Here is a 23,154-nt window from a genome sequence, read left to right on the forward strand (position 1 = left end):
GGATTGACCGATGAATGGTTGAGCAATGCTATTCTTTTCAGTTGAGACTTCCGATTTTTTCTGTTGACTTAAGTAGGATATAAAAAAGCGATCCTAAAGTAAAAATTGGGAAATTTTGCAATCCATTTTTGAGTAACTTCCTGGAGGGCTAGAGTCTTGAAATTTGGAAAATACATTGGAACCCTATAACAAATTAGCATGATGGAAAAACTTTGCTAGGTGGCCCAGGGTTCGTCAAAATTATATCATTTATTCCATCCTCGCAGTCTTTTAGTTCAGTTGGTTATCGGAAAGTATTGCTGTTGGCTCATGCCTTATTGTTTATAACCATTTACAGCATTTTTTGTTGAGTATTGTGTAATGTCGACAGAGTATTCATTAGTACAATAAATACATCTGTACATACAGATGCGACCGCATGACGTGGTCAAGAAATCAGTTTCTAGCTTTATTTGTTATTTAGTTTGAATTTTATGTTTAAGTTAATCGTTACGAAATGAGTTTTAAACACTGAATCAGTGTCAAAACAAATCTTGGTATTGGAAGAGATGAAATAAAACACAGTAAGGGAAAATAGAATTTGATTAAAATACGGTAAGTTTTCTGAATTGTTGAGTTTCAGGTTCTTTAAAGATGTAAATAAATATTATGGGGACATCAGAACACAACTATAATAATTATTTTTTTTGCGCATATAGGATAGCAGCATACTTTTATCAAAACACAGAAAATCATTTGTGCATCCCACAGCACCTAAATCCTAAATCCTGAGTAAATCATAAAGATAAGAGTTTATCAGGTAGTCGAAAGTTTTTACTTTTTTTTTTGTTTTTATAAAAGCAAAGTACACAAAAAATAACTATCGCCTACCAATTTACCTAACTGGGTGAGAAACCGCTATACTACGCGCTCCTACTTTTGAGAAAATTTGGAGGGGTTAAAGAGAATACATGAATAGACGTTTTAAACCGTGCTGTTTTTCCTAATGCAATGACAGAAACATTATTTAGTTTAATGTTAAACATTTGGCGGTAAGAAATAATGGGGCTGTCCTAATAAATAAGGCTTAATAGGATTTCCAGCCTTTATGTAAGCAGCTATTTCGTTCTGTAATTTTAATTGCTCTTTGAGAGGTTATCTTAGATATCTTTGTTTATTTGTAGTTAAAAAATTAACTCAAAACTGATGTTCAAAACCTCACCAAATATAGCCAAACTAACGATGGTATTCGGTTCGGTGGCTCGCAACCCTGCCATCCATGGTTTTCCTTGGCCTTTATTTACACACATACCCTTTTTTGGAAAATCCCAAAGCACATTATATACAGCCTTACATCATGTTACTCTCCTTGCCTGAGGAAACGAGGTGAATATTTTTACTCACACATGTTGAGCATTGCCGTCAGAAATAATCTCAAACACTCGTTTGTGCGTGTAATCCATTTCTAAATTCAAATATTTTTTTTTCTTTTTATTGACAAACTTAGGTATCTAACTTAAATGTAACTTTAGGTTCTATATATAATATTATAATCTTTATAGTAAATTCTAACAACTATGTTCTTTCATAACATTTTTACATAAATGCAATTGTTGTTGCTTGTTATTACAAGTAAAATTAAAAAACAAGTAAGGAAGGCTAAGTTCGGGTGTAACCGAACATTACAATATTCAGCCGCCAAATTACAGCTTGAAAAACTTTTAAATTACCTTCTTTTAAAATTGTATTAAATTTCTATTCTGCGTCTTAAGGTTAACCCACCTACCAAGTTTCATCGCTTTATCCGTCTTGGTAATGAATTAACGCACTTTTTCGGTGTTTCGAAATTTTCGGTATCGAAAAAGTGGGCGTGGTTATAGTCCGATTTCGTTCATTTTAAATAGCGATCTGAGATGAGTACCCAGGAACTTACATACCAAATTTCATTAAGATACCTCAAATTTACTCAAGGTATCGTGTTTACGGACAGACGGACGGACGGACGGACGGACATGGCTAAATGAATTTCTTTTTTCGCCCAGATCATATATATATATAATTATACGGGGTACCGTTATGCGAACAAAATTAATATACTCTGTGAGCACTGCTCAGCTGACTATAAAAATTATAGCAACATCGCTATCGGCCTAATGTAGAGATCTCGTATATACAGTATAAAGAAATACAACAGCAGCTAACAAAAAAAAATCTCCAATGACTTCCAATCTAATTGGATTTATTTTAAACGCTATAGCATTATTGTTTTTTTTTTGCCATACAACTCATTTCCTATGATATGACTTTAAATGCGAGGGGCTTATGCAAAAAAAATGTTAACTCTTAAAACTTAAACCGATCCCGCAATCGATGATGATGGAATAAATGTCCCGCCCACCCGATTATGATGAAGTCAGAATATCAATAACCAGATTGAAAAACAACAAGGCCGCGGGCGCTGATGGAGTGCCCGCGGAGTTATTCAAATACGGCGGCGAGGAGTTGGTAAGGCGAATGCATCAGCTTCTTCGCAAAATATGGGCGGACGAGTGCATTCCCGACGATTGGAATCTAAGTGGTCTTTGCCCAGTCCACAAGATACTGCAAACTGCACCAACTATCGCGGAATCAGCCTTCTTAATATGGCATATAATGTCCTGCCAAGTGTATTGTGCGAAAAATTGAAGCTCACCGTGAATCGGCTGATTGGACCTTATCAGTGCGGTTTCAGATCTGGTAAATCTACCATCCACTTTCACAATGCGCCAAATCTTGGAAAAAACCCGCGAAAAAAGAAACGACACACATCACCTCTTCGTCGATTTTAAAGCCGCCTTCGACAGCACAAAAAGGATCTGCCTCTATGTCTGAGTTAGGTTTCCCCGCAAAACTTATACGACTGTGCAAAATCGAAACTAAAAGAGGTTTCAGACAGGGTGACCCCATATCGTGCGATTTCTTTAATTTGATATAATAGCCGCTCTGGAACAATATTCTATAAAAGCGTGCAATTACTGGCATATGCTGATGACATTGATATCATCGGGTTAAACACCTGCGCCGTTAGTTCTGCTTACTCCAAACTGGAAAAAGAAGCGGTAAAGATGGGTTTGATGGTGAATGAGGACAAAACGAAGTACGTGCTGTCATTCAGCAAAGAGTCAGCGCATATGCGCCTTGGCAACCACGCTATTGTAGGCAGCCATAATTTAGAAACAGTAAAAGACTTCGTTTTTTGGGAACCAGCATCAACATTAGGAACAACATCAGCTTGAAATCCAATGAAGAATCACTGTTGCCAATAAATGCCACTTTGGACTAGGTAGGCAATTGAAAAGTAAAGTCGTCTCTCGGCAAACGAAAATCATACTCTACAAGTCACTTATCGTTCCCGTTGTTGTTGTTGTTGTAGCAGTGCTTCGCCCCATCCAATAGGTCTGACCAATCACAAATTTTCATCAATGTCCTCTAACGGGAGTCCGAGGAAACTTGTTGTTTCAACAGGGGTGGACTATAATGAGAGAGGTGTTAGAGGCGTTGGTTCCACATTACAATTGAAGAGATGGTTGGTATCATGTGGGGACACATTGCAAGCAGGGCATACATTTTGTATGTTGGGGTTGATTCTGGATAGGTAAGAGTTTAACCTGTTACAGAATCCAGATCGGAGTTGGGCTAGAGTGACTCGCGTTTCCCTAGAGTGTGTGCGTTCCTCTTCCGCAAGTTTGGGGTATTGCTCTTTGAGTACTGTATTCACCGGGCAATTCCTTAAAAAAGGAGGTCCGACGCCTTTTTATGGAGTTAACCAAGGACCTGCTTATGTTTTTTGGTTTCATACGGCTGTGTTCTCAGGTGCCGTATTTCCTCATAGTGCTTACGGAGGTGACTCCTTAAGCCCCTGGGCGGTGTTGGCTCATAAACCAGATGTCTTTGGGATGCCCAGGTTTCTGGGTATTCAACAGAAACTGTTTGGTTAGAATTTCATTTCTTTCCCTTACTGGGAGTATTCTCGCCTCATTATGTAGTTGGTGTTCTGGAGATATAAGGAGACAACCCGTGGCGGTTCTGAGGGCAGTATTTTGGCAGGCCTGTAGCTTCTGCCAGTGGGTAATCTTTAGGCTTGGGGACCATATCGGGGACGCGTAGCATGCAATCGGCTGGCCAATTGCTTTGTAAATGGTAATGAGCGTTTCTTTATAATTTCCCCAAGTACTGCCAGCAAGAGATTTGAGGATTTTATTACGGCTCTGGATTTTCGGTACAATTTCGGCTGCATGCTCACCAAAATGTAGATCCTGATCGAACGTCACACCCAAGATTTTGGGGTGTAAGATAGTCGGTAGCGTAGTTCCATCGACGTGGATGTTCAAAATGGTCGACATTTGGGACGTCGATGTTGTAAATAAGATCGCCGATGATTTAGTCGGTGATAACGTCAGGTTTCGCGAGGTGAAGAAACTAGAGAGATCAGGGAGGTAGCCGTTTATTTTGTTTCATAGCTCATCGATCTGTGGACCTAGGCCTGTGGCCATTATTGTGCAGTCATCGGCGTAGGAAACGATAGTAACTCCTTCTGGTGGCGAAGCTAGCTTTGATATGTAGAAGTTGAACAAAAGTGGGAATAGAAAACCACCCAGTGGCACCCCTTGTTTAACTCTCCTTGGTTTAATGTTTCGTTTCGAAATTACACCGATGCCTGCCGTCCACCCAGATAATCTGCGGTCCACCTTTTAAGACTTGGGGGAAGGGTAGACCCCTCCAGGTCTTGCAGTAACGTGCCATGGTTGACCGTATCAAAAGCGTTTGATAGGTCTAGCGCAACGAGTACTGTTCTGTAGTGGGGGTTTTGAGGGCCCATCGATTTATATGGTTTAGCTTGACCGATGGCATCCTCAACCTCTTTGGCGGTGATGGTAATTGGGGACGCGCTGAATCGCATCCGACAGCACTTTATCGCCAAAGGCGATGGAAATTTTGTCGTTGTGCTTGGACGGATTCCATAGGGACTTTACGGTGGACCAAAGCCTACCCACATCGGCAGAGAGGGTACAGCTTCTTAGATGCTCCTCCCATTTCGCCCGCTTGTGTTCATCCACAAGCAATCTGATGTGTTGGTCTATGTCCCTTATTTGGGGGTCGCCGGGATCGAACTTTATTATAAGGTCACGTTCTCACGCTAAAGTTGCGGCCTCCGCCGGAAAGTGAGGCCGAATTTCGGGAATTCTTCCGGCGGGAATAAAGCGAGCCGCGGCGGATTCAATGACCCTGCGGAAAGCACGCTCCCCTTGGCGAGCATCAGTCGAAATAGGAACGGCAGCAAAGCGGCTGTCTGTAAAGGATTTATATTCTTCCCACTTTCCTTTTTTAAAGTTTATGAAAATTCGTTTTTCAGAGACGATGAAGTCGGCGGTACGCTCGAGCGAGATGAGTATTGGCAGGTGCTCGAATGCCAATGTTACCATCGGCTGCCAGTTGACGCAGTTTACGAGTCCTGCGCTCACGATTGATATATCTGGCGAACTGTGACAGCTTCCTACCATACGAGTGGGGGCATCTCCCTTTATTGTGCAGAACGTCGTTTCTTCTAATTGATCCGCCAACATCTCACCTCTTTTGTCCGCCTGCAAGTTTGAATGCCATAGGTCGTGATGGGCATTGACATCGCCTAAGATAATGCGATTGTCGCCAGTGAGTAACGCACTAATATTAGGACGGTATCCACTGGGGAACAGGTGGCCGGAGGGATGTAGATGTTGATGATTTCTAGGTATGCATCGCTTGCCCGGACAGATAAGCCGTGACGTTCTAGGACATTGTCCCTGCGCCGATGTCGGGATCGAATATATGATATTGCACTGAGTGGTGTATGATAAACGCAAGACCGCCTCCATTTCCGCTCTCGCGATCTTTTCTGTGGACATTCTACCCAGAAAAGGTCTGCAAAGCAGATCTTGCTGTAAGTTTATTGTCTTGAATTGCAGCCATGCGGATGTTGTGCCGCTTCATGAAATTGACTATATCCGTGATCTTGCCAGTTAATATATTGCAGAATTCTGAAGTGAGCGGGGGAGACGTCGTCACCCTAGGAGTAAGTGACAAGAGACTACACCTGGGTTGTGAACAGTCTAGGACGCAATTGCTGTTGTGGTCCTGGGACTGGACGTCCCTGGGTAAGCACTGGGGTACCCGGTGTATTTGGGTTTGCGGCCTGGCAACATGGCGCAATGAAGCCCGTCGGGGGTTTCCGTCGCGGAGACCAGAACATCTAAGACAGTGACACCGTCCAAGGCAGGAACTGCATTGGGCGGATGTCGCAAACAGACGCAGCAAAAGCATTTCTCAGGACCGGGGTCAGGAGATGGACCCGGATTGGGTTCGACACCTTCCCAGAGCAGGATAGTCCCTAGTCGCTCCGGTACATAGAACCGACTGCCTTGGGAAGCTGCCGCCGCACAATGGTCTGAATCGCGATTTTTTTGGCATAAACTAGAAAAATGTAGCTAGAGCTTCGAAACTTCGTACATTTGCTAATAACCTCACAGATAATTTTTGGAAAAAAGTTTTGTTAGATGGGACGACATCTTCACATAGCTTCCATATAACCTCAAAATCAAATTTCAGGTTTTTTACAAAAACTTATAATATATTTATATATACATTTATTTAGTGTATACATATCTATATTAGGTTTAATTATATTTACATACGTTAAGAATTTAGTTAAATTAAGCAAGTTAAAATGCAAAAAATATATTCAAAAAATGGTTATTATTCTAATCATCATCTAACTCTAATTCAATATCAATGTAATTAGCGTCTTCAACATCTACATCAACAGAATATTCATCAAGGCTATGCTCGCTTGATTCGACGAAAGATGGCATCCGTAACATCAATATTACTTCTTCAGGTACTTCTTTTTTTTTGTAACGGCTGTGTTTATTAGCACTTATACTGGAGATTAACGGATCTGAGGAGTCCAACGCCCTGTGAAAGATGTCAGTATGGTTGTTAACCCTAGAATTTTGTCTAGCATGTACCCTTCTATGGCTTTTGTAATATTTATTTCTGTCCTCCGACGTATTTTCGCCCAAAGAGCCAACAGGAAGAACTGATGTGTCGATTATTTCCCATCCATGCACCAATACCTTATGGACAGTTGGTGACATGGGATACCAGCTATACTTTGCGAAAAATAAATCAGCCGTATTTTCACAGTAGGCTCGAAATTTCTCAGAGTTTATTTGAAACTCGCAAGAGATTGCTATTAAAATCATGAGAAAACGATGAAGCAACTCAGCATCTAAATTTAGTATTGAAGCCAACTGTTTGAGGCTGGAAAAGGCTCTTCTGGTTGTGTTGCCGTCGTTTGTATTTCCAAATCCATTTTGCTTGGGCTTGTCAACATGCAATCCCATTTCCGCCCACATTTTTTCTTGAATATCTTTTTTACGGGAGACCACAACCGCTTTGCTTTTCTCGTCTGTTACTCGCCATTTTTTAAGCTCAAGTTTGTACGATATTTTCAAAACAAACTCGAAAAAACGAATCCACGCATGAAGTGGACTCACGCCGTACTGGAGTAAACTCGGTTTTGGTTTAAAAACTTTTTATTTTATATCACGAATGACAAAAATCTGCTTCGGCTTTGCGCCACATATAGGACATGATTGGCAAGAATTTGTCCCTGTAATAATATTTAATACTTTTCCATCTATAAGTGTCAAGTGCAAATCATAAAAAACGTTTATAACATTATTGGCGGTTTCACATTCATATGGGCTCAAATTTTGAATTTGAAAATCTAAATCTTTTTTCTCATTTAAAATAAGGTCTTTAGTTTCTTTAAGAAATTGAATTTTTAAAGCTGTACAAAACCTGATTGATTGTGGAGTTTGGTTTTTCCACAAAGCTCTTCCCAATTCATCATTTAATTGGAGCGGAATAACCGTACTTACAAATAGTGTTTGGTCAAAACTTTCAGGTTCTTTTTCACCAAATCGCTGTTTATATAGACTTTGTCCCGACGTCCCATCAAACCCATAGCTGAGAATGAGTGTAAGATTTTTTGTTTCACTAAAATTTTGTAGTACGCTTTCTTGCAAGGTTAAAATCCTTGATGCTGTATGGTCGAGTAAATTTTGTAAGGTTACTTCTGCAGTAGTTTCGGTTACCACAATTTCTTTAGGTGTAGACTTTGTTTCAGCTTTCCAAACACTATTATAACTTGGGAATATGTTGCAGCTCTTTTCTAAGTTTACAGCTCTAATACTGTTGTATTGCTTTTTTGTGAACGAGTTTTCAATTATGAAAGCAAAAGCTTCATCCACTGTTAGAGGGATTGCAGTTTTTGACTCCAACTTATCTTTCATATTTGATGCGTCCGAAGTATTTAAAGTCTGATTTAAAACAAACGAAGTATCTCTATCCTTTGACTTTTTTGCTGACACTGCAGCAGCGTGAACCAAAAGTGAAGTACTGTGCTCCCTGGATAAGTCCGTAGCAAATTTTCGTTTCAGTCTTGATCCTCCCTCCTCATATGTTAGAGACGGCCGTCCTAGTTTTTTTTTGAAATTTTAGGTTTATCTATTGTGATAGTTATGCTTGTTGCAAGCCAATCTGAATGTAAGCTTTTGAATCTGTCCATATGTCTGCCGCATTTTTCAAGTCCTTTTTTCACATACTTTACGAAACATTTTGTTTTTTGTGTAACTTCCGATACATCGCTCTTTGCTAACATACCGTCATTGAATTTTTCTAATACCGAATTAATCAATTCAGTGGTGTTCTTATTCTTTTCCACCCAAATTGACAACAGATGTTCACGTAAAAGTTGAACTTGCTCTGCAATAAACAAATTTTTGATAATTTGCGCAAATATGCGCAAGAAATATTATTACCACATGAAAACAGAACGTTCAATAGATAATTGAGCATCAATAGTTTGAGTGCCCAGCAGTATCCCCCTAGTTTTGCTCCACATAAAAAAAAACTTCTACTTTTAACTTTTCACAGAAAGCTACACGACTTAAAGCTTATTTTAAGTAAACCGTTGAATAAATATGTAACAAGTAAGGAAGGTTAAGTTCGGGTGTAACCGAACATTACATACTCAGTTGAGAGCTATGGTGACAACATAAGGGAAAATAACCATGTAGGAAAATGAACCGAGGGAAACCCTGGAATGTGTTTGTATGACATGTGTATCAAATGAAAGGCATCAAAGAGTATTTTATGAGGGAGTGGGCCATAGTTCTATAGGTGGACGCCATTTAGGGATATAGCCATAAAGGTGGATCAGGGTTGACTCTAGAATGCGTTTGTACGATATTGGTATCAAATTAAAGGTGTTAATGAGTATTTTAAAAGGGAGTAATCCTTAGTTCCATAGGTGGACGCCGTTTCGTGATATCGCCACAAAGGTGGAACAGGGGTGACCCTAGAATTTGTTTGTACAATATGGGCATCAAACGAATGGTGTTAATGAGTATTTTAAAAGGGAGTGGGCCTTAGTTCTATAGGTGGATGCCGTTTCGAAATATCGCCATAAAGGTGGACCAGGGTTGACTCTAGAATGTGTTTGTACGATATGGTAATCAAATTAAAGGTATTAATGAGGGTTTTAAAAGGGAGTGGTGGTTGTTGTATAGGTGGTCGCCTTTTCGAGATATCACCATAAAGGTGGACCAGGGGTGACTCTAGAATGCGTTTGTACGATATGGGTATCAAATGAAAGGTGTTAATGAGTATTTTAAAAGGTAGTAATCCTTAGTTCCATAGGTGGACGCCGTTTCGAGATATCGCCATAAAGGTGGACCAGGGGTGACCCTAGAATTTGTTTGTACAATATGGGCATCAAACGAAAGGTGTTAATAAGTATTTTAAAAGGGAGTAATCCTTAGTCCCATAGGTGGGCGCCGTTTCGAGATATCGCCATAAAGGTGGACCAGGGGTGACCCTAGAATTTGTTTGTACAATATGGGCATCAAACGAAAGGTGTTAATGAGTATTTTAAAAGGGAGTGGGCCTTAGTTCTATAGGTGAACGCCGTTTCGAGATATCGCCATAAAGGTGGACCAGGGGTGACCCTAGAATTTGTTTGTACAATATGGGCATCAAACGAAAGGTGTTAATAAGTATTTTAAAAGGGAGTAATCCTTATTTCCATAGGTGGACGCCGTTTCGAGATATCGTCATAAAGGTGGGCCAGGGGTGACTCTAGAATTCGTTTGTGCAATATGGGTATCAAACGAAAGGAGTTAATGAGCATTTTAAAAGGGAGTGGGCCTTAGTTCTATAGGTGGACGCCTTTTCGAGGTATCGCAATAAAGGTGGACCAGGGGTGACACTAGACTTTGTTAGTACGATATGGGTATCAAATGAAAGGTGTTAATGAGTATTTTTAAAAGGGAGTGGGCCTTCGTTCTATAGGTGTTCGCCTTTTCGAGATATCGCCATAAAGGTGGACCAGGGGTGACTTTAGAATATGTTTGTACGATATGGGTATCAAATGAAAGGTGTTAATGAGTATTTTAAATGGGAGTGGGCCTTAGTTCTATAGGTGGACGCCGTTTCGAAATATCGCCATAAAGGTGGGCCAGGGGTGACTCTAGAATGTTTTTGTACGATATGGGTATCAAATTAAAGGTATTAATGAGGGTCTTAAAAGGGAGTGGTGGTTGTTGTATAGGTGGTCGCATTTTCGAAATATCGCCATAAAGGTGGATCAGGGGTGACTCTAGAATTTGTTTGTACAATATGGGTATCAAAAGAAAGGTGTTAATGAGTATTTTAAAAGGGAGTAATCCTTAGTTCCATATGTGGACGCCGTTTCGAGATATCGCCATAAAGGTGGGCCAGGGGTGACTCTAGAATTCGTTTGTGCAATATGGGTATCAAACGAAAGGAGTTAACGAGTATTTTAAAAGGGAGTGGGCCTTAGTTCTATAGGTGGACGCCTTTTCGAGGTATCGCAATAAAGGTGGACCAGGGGTGACTCTAGACTTTGTTAGTACGATATGGGTATCAAATGAAAGGTGTTAATGAGTATTTTTAAAAGGGAGTGGGCCTTCGTTCTATAGGTGAACGCCGTTTCGAAATATCGCCATAAAGGTGGGCCAGGGGTGACTCTAGAATGTTTTTGTACGATATGGGTATCAAATTAAAGGTATTAATGAGGGTCTTAAAAGGGAGTGGTGGTTGTTGTATAGGTGGTCGCATTTTCGAAATATCGCCATAAAGGTGGATCAGGGGTGACTCTAGAATTTGTTTGTACAATATGGGTATCAAAAGAAAGGTGTTAATGAGTATTTTAAAAGGGAGTAATCCTTAGTTCCATATGTGGACGCCGTTTCGAGATATCGCCATAAAGGTGGGCCAGGGGTGACTCTAGAATTCGTTTGTGCAATATGGGTATCAAACGAAAGGAATTAATGAGTATTTTAAAAGGGAGTGGGCCTTAGTTCTATAGGTGGACGCCTTTTCGAGATATCGCCATAAAGGTGGACCAGGGGTGACTCTAGAATGAGTTTGTACGATATGGGTATCAAATTAAAGGTATTAATGAGAGTTTTAAAAGGGAGTGGTGGTAGTTGTGTATGTGAAGGCGTTTTCCAGATATCGACCAAAATGTGGCCCAGGGTGACCCACAACATCATCGGTTGGATACCGCTAATTTATTTATATATGTAATACCTGCCAAGATTTTAAGGGTTTTTTATTTCGCCCTGCAGAACTTTTTCATTTTCTTCTACTTAATATGGTAGGTGTCACAACCATTTTATAAAGTTTTTTCTAAAGTTATATTTCGCTTCAATAAAACAATCCAATTATCTTACCTTGTTTCATCCCTTTTTTCGTATTTGGTATAGAATTATGGCATTTTTTAATTTTTCGTAATTTTCGATATCGAAAAAGTGGGCGTGGTCATAGTCGGATTTCGTTCATTTTTCATACCAAGATAAAGTGAGTTCAAGTAAGCACGTGAACTAAGTTCATTAAAGATATGTCGATTTTTGCTCAAGTTATCGTGTTAACGGCCATGCGGAAGGACAGACGGACGACTGTGTATAAAAACTGGGCGTGGCATGAACCGATTTCGCCAATTTTCACAGAGAAGAGTTAGCGTCATAAAATATATGCCCCTACCAAATTTCAAAAGGATTGGTTAATTTTTGTTCGACTTATGGCGTTAAAAGTATCCTAGACAAATTAAAAGAAAAAGGGCGGAGCCATGCCCATTTTGAAATTTTCTTTTATTTTTGTATTTTGTTGCACTATATCATTACTGGAGTTGAATGTTGACATAATTTACTTATATACTGTAAAGATATAAAATTTTTTGTTAAAATTTTACTTAAAAAAATTTTTTTTTTTAAAAGTGGGCGTGGTCCTTCTCCGATTTTGCTAATTTTTATTGAGCGTACATATAGTAATAGGAGTAACGTTCCTGCCAAATTTCATCATGATATCTTCAACGACTGCCAAATTACAGCTTGCAAAAATTATAAATTACCTTCTTTTAAAAGTGGGCGGTGCCACGCCCATTGTCCAAAATTTGACTAATATTCTATTCTGCGTCATAAGTTCAACTCATCTACCAAGTTTCGTCGGTTTATCTCTCTTTTGTAATGAATTATCGCAATTTTTCGGTTTTTCGAAATTTTCGATATCGAAAAAGTGGGCGTGGTTATAGTCCGATATCGTTCATTTTAAATAGCGATCTGAGATGAGTGCTCAGGAACCTACATACCATCAAGATACCTCAAAATTTACTCAAGTTATCGTATTAACGGACGGACGGACGGACGGACGGACATGGCTCAATCAAATTTTTTTTCGATCCTGATTATTTTGATATATGGAAGTCTATATCTATCTCGATTCCTTTATATATGTACAACCAACCGTTATCCAATCAAACTTAATATACTCTGTGAGCTCTGCTCAACTGAGTATAAAAATCTTCACAACACAAACATCTTTATACCTTTTGCTGAATTATCCATACTTTACTTTTAATTTTTAACTTGACGTTTTGAAGTAAGTTCCAATGAAAACTGAATTTTATTTCGATACACACCACCGAAGTTATATTTTTCAAAATCATCTGATCTGTAGCGTTGCCAGATGTATACGCTGCACAAAGGAAACATTTTGTGTACATTTCCAATATAAATGGACATCTAACTAAACAGGTACATTATTAAATTTGAAAATATTTGTAGCAAAAATTTTGAATTTATACCAAAAAAACTGCGATTTAAACCAATGTGCGCCGTAATATAGTAACTTTAAATGCTCACTTTGCATAATTTCAGAATATTAATAAAGAACAATGCATTCAAATAGAATCCCCGAAGTCGAACATGTTTTCAAATCTTCCTCAAGTTATTAAAAACAGCAAATTATCCAAACGGTGCTAATTTTCTATATTCCGATTGTCTAAAGGAATAAGCGAATTCGGTGTAGCTTTAGTAGGTTCAGTTGACATGGAAATATTTATACATAAAATACAAAAAACGAATTTGGAAACACTTTGCACTGCGAAAAATTGTGTAACTTTTTCTTAAAAATTATTACCACAGATTAGTCTCTTTTCGGTCACAACCAACCCCGAGGCTTTCGCCCGGAGACTCTATGGGTCTTAAATACCACTTTGAAATGATTCTCAACTCATACATAAGTTGAAGCTATACGTATGAGAAGGGTTTGAAAAATCACTTGGCTTCTATTCAAACATCTATTGTTTGTTTGCGAAACTATAAAATACCGTCTGAAATTTTAATTTCTATTTTCACACTTGACCATTACCAAAGGCCAAGTGTCTAGTCCCTTGGAGTGAATCACATTGGTTATAGCCTATCAACCAAGTTTAAATATCACCAACACGTTTTGGCTCCTGTTACAAATGTGAATATGCTGACACATATATTTGACAGGTGAGGCTCTGATCTTCCCAAGAAGACTCGAAAGTGGTGAAGCAAAAGCTTTCCCAAGACAGTCGAACAAATGACCGGGTGTGCTACTATCCCAACGTAGTGGACAGTCGAACTAGTCGGAAAACTGAGACTGGTCATCCATAATTAACTAGTATATCAGGAAGAAACAGTTTGGACTGGGATTATAACCATTAACATCTTTCAACATAAAATTGGTCGACTTTTATTTACAAATATCGTTTTGGTCTAGCTAAGACTATTGAAATCAATATTTCGAACACAAACGTCTGCAAACTTTGGATTTTCTTATAAAAAAATCATCCAGGGAATTCGTGGCCGAATAGTTACTCCCTAAAGTTTCAAGGTGTTTCTCGGGTAATTCGCAGAGTCTCTTGTGGACTATATAGCTCGGTAGCATGGCGTGACAAAAACATCCATTAGAAAGTCTTCAGAACTACACGTAGAGCTTCTAGGAAAGCGACTCCGATGAAGGTATGAATTTGAAGTCGAAGTCTTAAAGGTTCTGTGTTGGCATACGTTGTGAGGGCCAGGCGGCGCGGTAGTAACTGGTGGTTGTGATTGTTACTGTTTGAACTTCGGAAATTGTAGCTTTTAAAAACAGCCGAAAAACTGGAGGCGCCGTTTGGAGCAGCAACAAATGATTTAAAGAAATCACGTCGACGACGACCATTATAAGCTACCCCAGAACACCTTCTGTGAAACTACCCTTTGCACGAGACATACAGACAAAAAAGTGAACATTTTTTAGTATTTGTATTTTTTTGGCAGACGCAGTATTACCAGCCAGAGGGTTAGACTCGGAACCTCCCTGGAGTAAGTGAATAAAGGACAGTCCCTCTGCAAGGAGCTACTACTGCAATTTTTTTGAACGACCCGCTAGAAATAGAGCCGCGTTACAGTAGAAAATGACAGCAATTGAACCGGATCACTCCAGTATATAGAACCGGTTGCTGTGGGAGCTCCGAAATGGCCAAAACATCGATTTCCTCAAATACATATGAACAAAACCTATCTTTAGTATTATATTTTTAAGTAAGAAAATCAAGTTATTTTAATTGTGTATACCCCTCACTAGGGTAGGGACCTTGTCGTTGTGTGAGGGCTTAGCCGAACTTCATACGCCCGACAATGAGACGGAGCTGTTTCGGACTGGCATCTACGCCGTTTCCCCTCATATGAGGGCGGCGGGATGTCGGTGACCAAGAACTGCCAACCTCCTAATCCAGGGTGTTATGTGGACCGTGCCTATTAGACGATTTGAAGCCAGGGGATAAATTCGGCTGTATTCGAACGGAGCCTTCCCGATACCGGACCACCTCAGGAAGAATTGATGGCGTTACCACAGTAAGGGGCGCTGCTGTGGCGGACGGTTCTTTTCCCGAATATAATACTGGACCGCTGAGCCCGCCTTGTCAGGCAGGTGGTCATACGACCTAGATGAACGACTCATTACCTAATTGTAATAAGGACGATGATAAGAGCAGGACTGAGTCGGAAGCCAAGGACGACAAATACGCATTAAGCGATGTGTTGGACTCGGGGAGCGAGAATAGTGCTGATTCAATGAACTCCGTTTTGGAAAAGCACACAAATGAAAACGGAGTAGAAGAGTGGAGAAGGTTACTGAGCAGAGGAAGTAAAAGAGCTCTCTCGCACTACCGTGCAGCACTAAGAATTCTTCAACGCCTGGGAGCAGTGGTCGACCCAACAGAAGTGGAGAACGAGCGCTTGGAATTCATTTATTTACTTTATTTAAAGTCGACACAAAATGAAAACGGTCGACTGGAATAGTATAAAGTTTGTACAAAAAGTGTTACAACTTATAAATTATAAGATTAACATTAAATAAAAGTAAACCTATTCATTTGACCATGCAAAATGATTCAGAGAGAATATCAAACTGTAAAATATCAGGAAAAATTAGAAAGTATTAGGTATCATTGGGTTTTTAAAGTGATTGTAAGCCCTTTTCTATACTATGGAGTTCTTATTTGGTGGAAAGCCACATAAAAAACCACCTACCTCAAAAAATTAGAGGGATATGCAGACTATCAATGCTTAGCATTACGGGAGCCCTGACAAAACAACGACGGCTGCACTGTATGACATTATGCAAATTCCACCTGTAGACCTGGTAACAAAGAACATAGCGTTAACAACTGCAACTAGGCTCGGTGCCTCGGGGCAGCTTGAGCGCCGACCATACGGCCATAGTAGTAGCGTCATCAATCACAAGATGAACAGACTACCTGATTCCCTATCTGCGCTTCGAGTGAGATCTTAAGGCCACAATAGAGGTGGACCGTTGGCGCAAGGGTGCTCAAATGGCGGACGAGGCGATACATGTGTACACATATGGTTCCAAAGTAGTGGAAGGAGTAGGATCTGCGGTATACTGTGCTGATTCGGAAATAAGCAGATCCTACAGGCTGCCGGATTACTTTAGCATTTTCCAAGCGATAATATTAGCCGTAACCAAATCAGTAGAAGCCCTGGAAGAGAATAGCTTAAGCTGCAACCGTGTTAACTTTTATATTGACAGTCAAGCAGCAATTAAGGCAATAATCTCGCATAGCACAGCATCTAAATGCGTTTTAGAGTGTAAGCAGTCTTTGGAGAGAATCGGGACAGGGAGAAGCATACATCTATATTGGGTCCCAGGACATATGGGAATGGATGGGAATGAAAAAGCGGATGAACTAGCTAAAAAGGGCGCATCCCTTGAAGCTTGCTCCGTAGACGTCCCAATTAGACTGGGCGAGATTAAGCGAAGGCGAGAGGTGCACATGATCGGCCAAGCGGGAAAGGCGTGGGTTCAAGCGCGGGGCTGTAAAGTGTCGAAGATTGTGTGTAGGTCTTACAACCTTAAACTAACAAAGTTGCTTCTATCATTAAAAAGAGAGGAATGTAGACTCATGACGGGTATTCTGACTGGACACTGCCTTCTGGCATCACATGCCTTTAAATTAGGCTTGATCTGTGATAGAAGATGTAGGAAGTGTGGGTTGGAGGAGGAAACGATCGAGCACGTTCTGTGCTTATGCCCTCCACTTGGGAGGCTAAGAATCCTGCTATTAGGAGTGATACAGCTGTCAGATCTAGAAGCAGGAAGTGACTTAAGTCCTAGGAGGCTTCTAGTATTTGCCAAGAGGACGGAGTTATTTTATAACATAGGTCCTGGTTTTTGATAGGGTTTTTCAGTTTGGTTGTTAAAACAAACCTCTGGTAACACTACGGACTCAATCAGTCTATGTGAGGTCCTCATGGACCGGCCAGTTCAACCTGACCTAACCTACCCACGAACGTACGTACAGAAAACGTGTCAGCTGACACGACCTATTTTATGAATGTGCAATGTAAATGAAAACTCACCGACGTTCAACGTACGTACGGACGTAGCCTGGAACGTAGTAATCAAAACAATTATACCTTGTAAATCTCTTCAAAACCTTTTCTCCCGGGAGTGAGATTTGAACCGTTAATAGTAAAGCCTTAATAGAGTTACTCCTACCCCAGAAAATTTTCAACATTTATAGTGCATGTAAAGAACATAAATGGCTTTCCCGTGTATTAGCTGATTTTCACAAACGCGCTGTCAATGATAATAAAAATTCATTACTAATGGTGATTTCTTTTCTATACGAAAATGTTGCCACTTTCAGCGGCAAACATTTTTAATATTCTCACTTCGCCCTGTGAAATTGTAGCCACTTAAAATATACAGTGCCACCCTGCATGACTTGAAAAGAACAAAAATTGTAACCCTGTCACGTAATCAGCTGTTTCTTCGTGCCAAATAAACAAAAACTTTCGCAAATTATATTTATTCAAATAAAATTCATTTTAGTATACTGTTTTTAGTATACTGTGTTTATTTGTCAATGTGATTCATCAGCTGATTGACAGGGCTGTTCTCTGCACCGTCAATGGCAGCGAGGGCAAGTAATATTGCATTTTTGGCCATTTTTAGGGGTAGGTTTTTGAGAAAAGATAATGATGCCCTCTAAGTGGCTCTAGGCACGTAGAGAAGCCGCAGTCATTTAATAAGGCCTATAATATTTCTAAGAATGCTATAGAGTCTAGCTTTAAAAATAAAGAAATTAATATACCGAGAATAATTCCAGTCCCAAAAATTGGTGGAATTTTACCACTACTTCCAATTTTAACAGCGTTGGGTGCACTTGGTGGTATAGCATCTGGTGGATCAGCTATAGCAAAAGTTTTGAATGATATCAGGAATGGAAAGGAGCAATTAGCTGAGGCTAGCCGTCATAATAGATATATGGAATCAATCGCTATGGGGAAGGGACTATTCCTTAAACCGTATAGAAGGGGATATGGTTTATTTTTACGACCCTATCCAAAAAACGAATAAAAAGCCTACCCAAAAGACTGTTAACAGACATAGATTTAATGAAATATTGCAAACATCTTAAACATTTCAGAGGAATTTTTATGCGAAATTCCCTACCGAATAAACCGAATGCTCAAGAATGTGGAATTCTTAATTTAGACGATGCTGTGGTCCTGGTACTCATTGGGTAGCATACTATAAAAACAAAAATTATAAAGAATATTTTGATAGTTTTGGAAATTTGCAGCCACCGATTGAACTGATTAATTATCTGAAGCCACCAATACATTACAATTACGATCAGAAACAAAAATACAACACAGTAATATGTGGGCAATTGTTTAAAATTTTTATTTAATAAAAATAAATTATATGAAATATAAATTTTGCTTTTTCTTAAATGTATTACAGTAAAGTACAAAGGGGGCATTTAAAAATTTGGGACCCTTTAAAAATTTGGAGTCGCCCATTTAAAATCTGAGCCCCATACTCTCCTCCACTGATGAACTTCTAAGCTCTTTTTTTCTTGCAGTCAGAACACAAAACAAACAATGGGAAGATTTTTCTTATAGATCAGCTAGAACGTATGCGCCTAAATGCAGGTACACAAACTTTCAAACTAATAACACGATAAACAAAATGTTTAGTCTTCATATTTATTTGCGGTTTTATGAAATTCTCATCTGCTTTGCAGATGCCGTTCGGAGTCGGCATAAAACATGTAGGTCCCGTCCGGCCAATTTGTAGGGAAAATCAAGAGGAGCACGACGCAAATTGGAAGAGAAGCTCGGCCTTAGATCTCTTCGGAGGTTATCGCGCCTTACATTTATTTTTTTTATTTATTTTTAATTTGCCATTATATTCATCTTTCATCATACCCAATCTAATAAAATGCCAAACAAAATGTTCAACCTGCCCCTGATCGGGTGCCTGACAGGCCCGTTTTGCAGACGAGAAAAAAAGGGGCGGTACTACAAGTGCTCATCGACTCCTTCTTGTAGGCGGGAAAAAAGGGGGTTGCGGGTTGGGGTTGGGGGTTGGGGGGGTTGGGATTGGGTGGTACTACAGGTGTCCAGCTGCTAATTTTTGTAGACGAGAAAAAAGTCTAGGACTCATTAGAAATATGAGGAGACATTTAAAAATTTGCGGCCCTTTAAAAATGTAGGGCCCCCCATTTAACGATCCTCATTTTTTTAGTCAAAAGATGTCCAACTTATATACATTGAGACAAGTAGCCCTTATCTAAATGTATGTATATGGATGGGTGTGTCTGTGTCTGTATGTATTTTGCGGTTTGTTGATATATATATATATATATATATATATATATATATAATTTATATGCTGTCATGTTTACGGCAAAGCTCTGCTAAAGGTAAAAAGCTCTAAGCTTTTTCCTATACACCACTAAGCTTTTTCTTATGCGCCACCCAGCGGAAGATCTGCCAGAACACGCCACCTAGCGGAAGAACGGATGCGACACCTAGCATATATGTGTGTGTGTGTATATAATTTTCCTTGCACCATTTTTCCTTACACCATTTGAGCTAGAATCGCCTTTTTCATACTACTAGCGTATTCGGAGTCAGCGCATAAAAAGGCACAGAAAACACGAACTCCATTACGTGATCCGACTACTTTGAATTTTTTTGTATAGCTGTGTTAACAAAAAATTATATCAGTTTTTAAATCTTTTGTTGTGCCAGAAAAATTAACGTGCTAAATCTCGCAGAATAAAAGGGATGCGAGCAAAACAGTTATCTCAGTTGAAAGAGCATATTGTGAGTATAATTTATTGATACATTTTTACATTAAAAACTAATACTTCTAATTGTAAGGGAGCAATAAACTTTGAAACTCACTTTCCCAACATTTTCATTTTGGCACATTCATGCTTCTGGCAAGCGGGTGACGATATAGTAAGAAAAATTAGTTTTTCACAATAGGTTCCATTTTCCCTCTAAGGGATCACGTTTTTAGGGACATTGGCTTCATTATCTCGAAAACAGTACTACTTACGTACACGGGTAAATGGCTTTATCCGTTCCAGAGATATGGGGAGCCGAAGTCGCCAAACTGACAAAAATCGAGATTTTGAAATCTTTGAGGACCAAGTGGCACGGGTTAACATCTTCCAATTATGCTCGGACTTTGGCAATCTAAAAATCTAACAAAATGAAACATTATAGGTGGGTGCCACCAAAAAAAATATGACATCGATTTTTCAAAACCACCCTAATTTCCATGTTGCCCTCTGAAACTCCGAAATTTATTCAACAATCCTTTTCTGACACCAATTGTAGCGAATTTTAGGAATCCTTAATTATTTTGCAGCTCTTGTTATCATTCGAATCTCTGAACTGTCGAATAAATAACTCAAATATTCAGTATAGCAAAATGATGTTACTGCGCCAAATGCTCAGCGACTATTAAAGGAAAGACAATAAGAATTCGTGTGAACTGAATGTGAACAATTGTTAAACTGTTTGCCCACCTCTGTTATATAGCTATATACTTGTGCATATGAGTAATGTCATCTTCACTCTTAGCTGATGATTACATGATACGTGACTGTTTCTCTTTCTTCTTCTCTCTTAGCTGTTGATGAGATGTATCGAAATGCTAATTTTCGCCACAATATGTTTTTTTTTTACTTTTGTTTCGTTGATCTGGAATTAGGGTACCTGATTTATTTCCGGTTCCGTAACCAGTTAAAACAGCAAAACATTTTCGACAGGGAAAAATAAATTAATTCAATGTGAAATTATCAGGTCACTACAACCTTTAGTACCGTCGGCTTATATTCAATACCCTCTATCTATTGTTCAGGAGAACAAAAAAACGGGTTTCCAGCCATATTGTAAATTTCTTATAACCCCCTAGCACCCCACTAGTTTGAGAGAAACCCCGTTGTGTTTTCTGAACATTTTTTTGTACTCAGCTCAGTTAAATTAGTGCAATAATTCGTATAGAGCTTTTGCGATTAAAATGAAAATTATTAACTTTTATAAAAAAAAATTGCTAATAAAGGTTTTTGTGGCGCAAAGAATATACTAGTTTTTTGGATGTACCGTTTATGTTGACACATTTTTTGCACATGACGCCTTTCTACCATTACCCCCAATGTTATCCGATTAAAGAAGCGATCGCCAGAAACTTCTTATGGAGGTGTGGGCACAACTACATTGAAACAAAATTGAAAAAGGGTACCGAAATTGTTCTGAAAAGGTTCCGAAATGACCCTGAGGGGATACCGGACAAATCCCGAAAACCATCCAGAAATTATCCCGGAAAGAGCCCCAAATTATCCCGAAATAATTCCGAAGAGTCCTCAAATGATCCCGAAATGACCCTGACGGGATCCCAGACGGTTATTGAAACCCATCCAGAACTGATGCCGGAAGGCTCCCCAAATGAAGCCGAAATATTCCAGAAAAGTCACGAAATGACCCCGACGGGATTCCGTAAACCGTCCAGAAATGATACCGGAAGGGTCCCTAAATGATCCCAGAATACTCTCGAAAAAGCCACGAAAGAACCCTCACGAGATAACGGACGGATCCCGAAAATTATCCAGAAATGATGCCGGAAGGGTCCCCAAATAGTCCCGAAATGATCCCGAAATAGTCCCGAAATTACCCTGAGGAGATCTAGAAATAATCCCGGAGGTCGCGTTAGTTTGACGATCTTAACGTTAATAAACGAAACGAAGTGACTTCGTTCCGTTTAATAGCGTTGATTATCGTAACGAAATGATATCGTTTCGTTCGTTAAGCATGCCTGGTATGTGGCAATCTCATTGTAAAACTAGTTACAAATATCTTAATTATATCCGTAACAACTAACATTTTTTTCTTGGGTATTGATCAGAAAGAAAAACTAACCTACCTCAACAATATGTACGACCTTGCCGCTCACGAGAACTTGGAGTTTAAGTAGAAAGATTAAGAAACCAAAACAAAAATTATTCCTCTAATTCTCTTGGTCTTGCAATGAGATGATCCAAACTCCACACGAGAGATGTGTATCCATATTGTTACGAATATTAGCAACACTAAGGGGTACTGCCATCTCCAGGCCGATGCTAAGCAGTGACGTGAATTCACATCAATAATACAATCATTATGTATCTACATAAACGAATCAATAATTGCCTCTACACATATGTACGTATACGAGCAGCGGAGAAGCAATGCACAAACACATGCATATATCTTATCTGAGTTGTCACAAGAGAGGGCAATAATTTGTGCAAGTATTACTCAAATGAGAAGTTATAAACGTAGTTTTGGCTGGCGATTTTGTAGCTGAAACCAACTAGTAAGTTCTGGAATAGTAAAGCCTGGAAGTATGCAATGAGAAATCAAAAAGTATAAAAGGCGCGACAGTAGAGGCGAAGAGGAGTTTCATTTGAGCTATCAGTCAGTTTGGTTATTAAGCAAGCTATTCGTTGCAAAGTATAAGTGTTATTGTGAAGTACTTTAGTAAAGGCCATTTTTCCATTATTCAATATTGGAGTTATTTATTCAACAGTTTAGTGATTCGAACTTAGCAGAAGGGCAAATAAGAGGATTTGTAAGTAAATTCGTTACAATATGTATGTACGAAGTTACGTAAAGAAAAATGATGCGATCAACAAAAAAAGAAAGCTTTCATCCATTTGCATATATGTACGTACATACATAATTTGGTTATGTATGTAAGTACATATCAATTATGTTCTCTATCGTAGCATTTATGTATATTAAGTAGGTTGGTGGGTAAAATGGAATAAGTGAACTTACTTACATGTTTTCCAGTGGTAATGGTTTGCTTACTCCAACGCTGTCCCACGAAGCGAAGAAGGCCTTCTTTGCTTTG

At 39.3% G+C, this 23,154-nt stretch overlaps 1 protein-coding gene across 4 annotated transcripts in view; it reads left to right on the plus strand.

The window, feature by feature from the left end:
• Positions 1-453: 453 nt before the first annotated feature.
• LOC137236796 (solute carrier family 22 member 3) overlaps positions 454-23,154 on the plus strand; it is a 514,473-nt gene continuing 491,772 nt past the window's right edge. For all 4 annotated transcript variants that reach the window (XM_067759793.1, XM_067759795.1, XM_067759796.1 and 1 more), the window contains exon 1: positions 454-594. The gene's annotated coding sequence lies outside the window, so the exon portion shown is untranslated. The remainder of the gene's footprint in view (positions 595-23,154) is intronic.

This window comes from Eurosta solidaginis, chromosome 1, assembly GCF_040869045.1.
Source record: "Eurosta solidaginis isolate ZX-2024a chromosome 1, ASM4086904v1, whole genome shotgun sequence".
Taxonomy (NCBI): Eukaryota; Metazoa; Arthropoda; class Insecta; order Diptera; family Tephritidae; genus Eurosta; species Eurosta solidaginis.